Consider the following 8,243-nt stretch of genomic DNA (forward strand, 5'->3'; position numbering starts at 1 on the left):
TTCAAAAAATCTCTGAATGTTTTTGAGGTTACAATCGGTATATGTTTTTAACAACATATACCGATTCTGAGTTGGTGTTCTTCAAAAAATTTCAAATTTTCAAATTTTTTCATGTTCAGATGATTAATTAACACAAATTAATTTCACATCTAACACTATACTTTACCACTAATCATCCGAATTAACACTAATTAATCAGGAATAAATTAGCCATTAAAAAAATAGTTGGTTAAGAAATTTCTATGAATTACTTCTTAATTATCCTATTTTGTCATATAGCTGTAGACCCCAATTTAACCAGGTTTTCCATACCGATTTTGTGGTATTGACGGTAGTTGGTGGCAAGTGGACAGTGCTATATGATTGTAAGTGGCCTTTGAAAAAAGAAGACGGACAAGAAAGAAAAATAACATTTCCTGTTAACCACGTTTCTGCTTATAGCAGCAGCGAAGTACTATTTTGCTTTACATCAAAAAACAGTAGCTTGATTTGCTGGTTGTCATACAAGATCAATCACCATTCTTGACTATTGCAAGGGAGCAAACAGGGCAGAACAAGGGTTTTAGAGAAGTAGTACTACCCCTCTCCATTATTAAGAATCTTATTATTGGGGCTTAAAAATGGTGGATTTTTGGGGGTTTAATGGGGTCATGAAATAACAACTCATAGGACCCCTTATCTATCATTTTTTATAATGTCTAATCTACACTTAATTTGATTAGTGTTAATTAAATGGGTTATTTTGTTTTTGATATTCACGTTTTGTCCAACTTTTGAGTTTGGTCTAATATTTGTCCAGCTTGGCGTTTGGTATTTGGAAAAGACGTTGACCCACGTTGACTCTTGACTTCCGTTTGGAATTTATTTAAAATTAATATAAAATCTAATAATTAAACGAATTTATTATTTTACCCTTAATTTTAAACCAAAAGGGAGTAAAGTTTGGCAACCGTAGAAAAACATGATATTTTTTTCTCATGATTGGTCTTGACAGGATGTTTCCTCCACCTCTCTCCATCCCATCACCGCCACCGGCTCACCGCCACCACCACCACTTCTCTCCCTCTCACTACAACTACCGCCATCATCACCATCAAGGTATAATAAAACCCTCTAGCCATCCATCTCATAGCATCACCAGGATCAGTCGATCCATAACTCTCCTTCTCTACAAGTCACCACCACCAGAACCATCTATAACTTCTACATAGCCTCAGGCCAATTCACCACCAGTGCCTTCACCATCACCAGCACAACCGTTGTGCATCACAGACCTAAGCCAAAACCAATTGCAGCTCTGCCTTAAGCCATTAATCCACACATTTGATTCCTACAACATTCTCAACATCTCAGCCATACAATCTCCAGTCGCAGCAGTAAGATCCATTGCAACATCAACAAACCATTCTTCCCAACCTTGAGCATCAAACTCTACTGATTTAATCTTTGGCATCACCACCACAGTACTTCTCTTCTCAACGGTAGTTGCTGTGTCAATTCAACTCAAACCATCCTCATGTCACATCACAGTCTCAGCTCATTTCCTTGAGCATCAAACTCTACTGATTTAATCTTTGGCATCACCACCACAATACTTCTCTTCTCAACGGTAGTTGCTGTGTCAATTCAACTCAAACCATCCTCATGTCACATCACATTCTCAGCTCATTTCACAACCATACAGCAACAGATTCAACTTCAGTTCTTCCATAATTCCTCAATGCACAAGGAGTAACAGCATCAGTTCCACTTTCTTCTTCGATTCCAGCTTCAATTCCAAAATTGTAACAACATCACAACTATCAATCTTCTTCTAATCTTCAAAGCCATTAATTTCTCGACAGCAAACACCAGTCCCTTGCAACTCAAGAACATTGATTATTGCCAGAAATCATCAGCGACCCCATCGAACATCACTAACAATCGAAACCCATCTCGTCATTTCAATAACAAACACCACCAATTCTCATGCTCTGAACATAATAAAATTCAGTTGCAATCTTTAATGGAACATTATCATCCATCTCATAATCGTTTCAGGAAATCGATTAACACATTCAAGATCCCCAAATCAAAAATCAAAACCTAAAATTTCAACTCCCAAAGCATAAAAATTCTGATTCGAGATCCAAATCAAATGATTTTAGACCAAAATTGAAACCCAATGAAACCCCTATTGCATAAATCCTGTCATGAACCAAAATTGAAACCCAAAGATGAACCGAAACCCTAATGTAATCAAAGCATCAAAACCCTAACTAAACACAAATTGTTCCATAACTGAACCAATTCGTCTCTGAAAGAAAATACAACAGATTCTAAAGAATCGATTGCAGTAGAAGAGAGTTATAGTAGAGAGAGGAGAAGAATTCCTACCGGCGTTGTGAATAAGGTTATGCAGAGTTGTGGGTTTGTGGAGGCGGAAGAAGTGAAGTAGAAAATGAATTTGGGAGTTGGAGAGACTTTTTTGGTAAAGTAAAAGGGCAAAACAGGAAACCAGAGTAGTAATTAGATTTTATTTAATTTTTATAATAATTATCAAACAGAAGTGAAGCTCTAGCCAAGTCAACGCGGGTCAACGTTTTTTCCAGGTACCAAACGCCAAGCTGGACAAATGTTAGACCAAACTCAAAAGATGGAAAAAACCTGAGTACCAAAAACAAAATAACCCTAATTAAATTGATTAATCTAACTAATCAGTCTTAGTGAATCGATTAGACTAATTAAAACATTAATCTTTTGCAAATCAAAACTTGTTTTTTTTTTTAGTTTTGAAAGAAGGAAAAATGGTGATTTTGGTGAAATTTTTTTGAAAATTTTTGAAGAAAAATGATGAAACTCTTCATCACAAAAGTCAAGATAACCTTATAATCAACTCCCAACATCAATTTTATCAATTCAAATCCGTCAAAAATCTGGAAAAAAAAGTCTGGAATTTTATGTTGTTACGGCTGGGTAAATTTTTCGACCCGGACGACATTATATACAACGGTTAGGATATTAGGAACTTCCAACCGTGAACACATAAAACGGATGGGAATTTATGAACTTCTTGCCGTTATTTTTCCCAGTATAACCTGAGTCTGCATTACGGCTGAGTTTACATAAATTTCCCATCCGTAATTCTATTTGAAAGTTGAGAAATGTTTTGATTCAACATGAATTCTTAATACGATTGAAAATTACTAATATATTCATTAACTAGACTATTATAAAACTCATTAATGCTTGATATATCCCCATTACAAAGTTGGTTTTAATAACATCTTTTTCGATGTATTAAGAAGTATTTGATGATGGCGAATTGAGCTTCCAAGTTGAAATCATAACCTTTCCATTTTCTCCATTCCTTCTTAGCTTGAGCTGCGACTTCTCTATTAGTCTCACTTCTAAGTCGAAGTTGGTTGCACATACGACGTAAAGCCATATATTCTTCCACTTTTTTGCGTATGTCTGAAAATCGAAGATACAATTCAACCCCATCGCGGTTGTTAGTGTTACCTATTTCACTATAAAAATTCTCAAAAATATTACTCCAATACGATTGACTTGGTAAACCACGTTTCTTTCGTTCTTCTCCCTTCTTTGGATAGCATAGCAATTACTTTTGCAAAGAGATAAGTCTTCTTCCAAAGTGAAGTTGGGTTTATCCTTTGAGTACATTGAATCAAGTTTGCAAGAGTTTTGGTGGAGATTATTGATGTAGAAGGTGTGATTTTTATTTGGAATGGGTGGTTATATAGAGGTGGGGTTATTTCAAGTTTAAATAAGTGGTTGAACAGCTAGAACCTTCTATAGATCAGTCTTCAAACGGATCTACTTTTCAAAATTAAAAAAACTAGCCGATATGATGTGGTATTCAAAATTATAGGTATTTACGTCTAGGAAATCGCAGGGTAAACCCAGCCGTAATTCTGTATAAACCTGCATGGTTTGTGGTGTGTCAGATTTACGACTAGGTATTTCGGGCCGTAAATAATAGTTGTTAATTTTTGTCAGAATTACGGCCTGGATATATAGCCACAACAAGGAGCCATTTTTTTTTTGAGTTATCAGAGTGACATACGGTTAGGAAAGCCGTAAATTCATTTACGTCCAGGAACTTCAAATGTTGACCAAGCCGTAAACCAGAGTTGCAAATTTATGTCAGCATTGTGGTTAGGAGTTCCAACCGCTGAAAAGATACACCGCCCGGAAACGTAGCCGTAATAAGGACTCATTTAATTTTTGAGTCTCCAGTGCAATATACGGCTAGGTACTTCCTGAACGAAACAGGGTTACGGTTTCTTTTCCTAACCGTTTTCCCATAACGGCCCATACTTTCCAACCGATATTCTGTGCAAGTTTATTTGACAAGATTATATGCACTTTCGTCTAGGTTATGTGAAGGATCGACCTAGCCGAAAGTGCACAAAAAATTAGACAAGTGGAAAGACTACCATTCATTCATAAATGCTAAGTTTTAAAAATTCATCCATCCAAATCCATAACCAAACCACAAAAAAAGTAAATAGACAAAGTCTTAGATAATAAAATATCTATGTAGTAATATAATAAAAAGAGTAAATAGTCATTCACTTTCACTTGATCCCTCCCCCGACGTGCTTTGCAAAAACTCATCCAAATCGTCCTCTGGCTCAGGTTCCACAACTTGTTCTATAACTCTAGATTTTTTACCTCGACCGCTGTCACCTTGAATTGGAGTCTTTTTACCTCCACCACGTCCACCTCGAGCACTTGTTCCAACACGGCTAACTTTTGCACTTGTTCGAGTACCTCGACCTTTTTCACCTCGACCACCTCGAGAACTTGTTCCACCTTTTGCACCTCGACCACCTCGAGCACTTGTTCCACCTTTTTCACTTTTTGCACCTCGACCACCTCGAGCACTTGTTCCACCTTTTCCTTGCTTAGATTGAACTTGGTCACGGGGGGGGGGGGGAGTGTCCGAGTCGTCGCTAGAAGAAGGAGACCAAGCCCTTTTAGTTCTCCTTGGTCGTTCCGCTTCATCAGGATATAAACCTCCTTTCTCCGGGATAATTATCCCTCTAACTCGATTTCGCATTAATCTTAGTTCAGCTACCATTAACTCCTCACCCAAATTAATCATAGGGGTGATGTCATTGGCCACCCAATTAACTCGTTTGACCTATTTTTTCATATCAAACATACATACTCTAATTATTCATAGATAATTAAAAAAAAATATATACAAACATAATTAATAGTACCACCATCTTCTCCCAATCATTTTCTTCATTCATTGATGCCTTTGATTTTGAACTCTCTTTCTATGCATTATTGAAATGTCTTTGCGCCTCCGGATCCAAATTTTCCACGTAAGGATGAGCCTACTCTCGATAACATTCCATGTAATTCACATCCGCTTGGGAAGTCCTATCATGAGAATCTTCAAGGAGTCTTCTACTCATTTGGTTTACTTCTTGGGATCGAGCATTCCAATGCTCGATCGACGGTGCATTTTTCATAGTTTAATTTGACATGTTTGTCCTTAAATTGGGAGGTGGCTACGCTCAGTATAAAAGGGGTTTCTTCAGGAACAATTTTCTGGACAATGCCGATTTGGCGGATCGTTCTACGAGGATATAAAATGACGAACCCGGTTGCATGAAACAAAGGTCCCGTATAGGTCGCCACATCAGAAGATACTCTATCACCAACTTCACCTTCTCCATCCTCATCAAGTTTCAAATATGGATCAAAATCCACATCTTCAATTGTCAAAGCATCCAACTTTTTCCTCATGTCGACCATTTCCGTATCTTTAGCCTTATGTTGGGTCCCTCCAAAGGGGTATCTCCCTCCTGTAGGTTTTTCTAGAACCCAATTTGTATTACGAGTAGGCCTCAAGCTTTTAAAATGGTCGTAAGCCCATGACTACGGCAAAAAATAATAATAATTATAAATAAGATATTACACACAAACTAATATATAAAAATAAAATAAATAAACATTCATTATAAATAAGATATTACACATAAACAAAAAGATACCTGGATAAGAGAAACACATCCCGTAATTTGTGTTTCGTTCCATCTAGAAGCTTTGCAAAGACAGTCCAACATATCAACAAGGAGGGCGGTGTCCCATGAGTACCTTGGTACCTCATTTGTTTGCGGATCGATGCTGAGAGTCTTCAACCACTGCAAATAACAAGCATTTACCTTATTTCTTGAGAAATCGGGGAAAAATACGGTCCCAAGAGCATGCAACAAGTAAGCTATAGCCGTATGTCTAGCTCTTTCTGCGTCCATCACCACCAATCCACTCTTAGTCCTGGTGTCAGAATCCCCAAACTTATCCTTCAGACGAACCAAATTAATCTTCCTTGACATATTAACTGCTTCACTTATTTCGCCCGGTGCACTAAATTTACTTTTATCTCTAGGAGGTGCTCCATACCCTATCTCAAACTCTTCTTCCGCTTCATCTTTACCCCACTCAAGACAGTTCTTCGCCAAGGCACAAAGCTAATCAAAAGGCATAGAATTGTTGAAACCCTCAAACACATCCTTTCCCTCCAAAGCTGGACCAGTGATTTGCTTTGCGTCATCCAGAGTGATAGACATCTCAGCGAATGGGAAGTGAAAAGTCATAGTTTCGGGCAAAAATATTCCTCTAAAACCACAAACTGTCACAACATCATATGTCTTCTGCAAAGCCTCGATTCCAGACCATAACCCCGAAGCTTTTACCAAAGCTACCAAATCTGGATGCTCATTGTCCAACGACCAAAACTTTCCATGTTGGTGCTTTAGTTTAGGGACTGCTTTATCCAGGAACTACAAAAAAAATTGGTTGTAATAATTAATAATCCATAACAAAATGAATATAACATATATGTAATTTGATTTATTACCTTTGTGCCACAAACCCTAGCAGCCCATGAAGACGTGTATCCAATCAAGACGGAACGATCTCTTGCCTCACCCCAAGGTCCCCCATTCCTCTTGGGAGGTAAAGGCTCCATATCATCAATTACTTCTCTTGCCGTTGCTTTAGGTTTATACTTCTTCTTTCTATCCTTCTTTTCCTCCTTGTCCTCCTCAACTACATATTTACCTTTATCAATAGCAGCACCACTAAAAGTGCCAATTTCAGTTCCTCCGGTAACAACAAGTACACCTTCATTTCCTCCACCACTAGAAGTGTCAACTTCAGTTCCTCCAGTAACAACAAGTACACCTTCATTTCCTCCACCACTAGAAGTGCCAACTTCAGTTCTTCCAGTAACAACAACTTCAGTTCCTCCAGCAACTCCAACTTCAGTTCCTCCAGTAATTCCAACTCCATCTCCTCCACCTTCAATTACTCAAACAGTCACAACTCCACTTGCATTCCTTGCGTTTGCACCCAATGGTTTTGCGTGACGAGGTTGCGAAGTCGGGTCACTACGAGGTGTTACTTCTTGTGATCTTTTCTTCTTCTTTTCTTTTCCTCCGTTCAAAGACAAACAAGCCAAAAACCAATAGTAGATAAGCAAAAACGGCTGGGAAATTTTAACAAAACCAAATTTTGACACCCAAAACGGCTAGGAAAATTGGATAATCCAAGACACAACAAATATTACAGATGGAAAATTAGTAATCGATCTAGACGTAATACATAAACAGCTAGGGAATTCCAATGTGTAATACATAAACGGCTAGGAAACTAAACAAGCGATCCAGCCGAAAAACAAATAACGGATAGGAAAACCTATACGTGTAAATACAACTGATTTGATATTCAGCACATGACTATATACGTCTAGGAAATTCCAAGCCGTAATCTATAAACGGCTAGGAAACTAAATATCACGGTCAGGAAACAAAGTTACGGACAGAAAAACCGAGACGTAAATATTATCGTTGAAAAAATTCGAACACAGGGGAATATACGGCTAAGAATAACCTAGCCGTATACAACTTGTTGCAGATAGGATTTCTACATCTCGTACGCATCCACTATATTAAGGCTGGGAGTTCTAAGATATCCGAATCGTAAATCATACAACGACCGGGAGTTCTAGGATATCCCAACCATGTAACATATAAACGGCTGGGAAAACCAACAATCCCAACCGTAAGACTTATCCACGGCTGGGAATACTAGAACTCCCAGCCGTAAGCAATTTCATAAACTGTTTTTTCAGACCTAAAATTTTCGAAACCAACATAACAATCAACAAAACGCTTAGATAAAGAGTGAGTTTTGAAATTCATACCTTATTGCTGTCATAT

This window comes from Papaver somniferum, chromosome 6, assembly GCF_003573695.1.
Source record: "Papaver somniferum cultivar HN1 chromosome 6, ASM357369v1, whole genome shotgun sequence".
In the NCBI taxonomy this organism is placed as follows: Eukaryota; Viridiplantae; Streptophyta; class Magnoliopsida; order Ranunculales; family Papaveraceae; genus Papaver; species Papaver somniferum.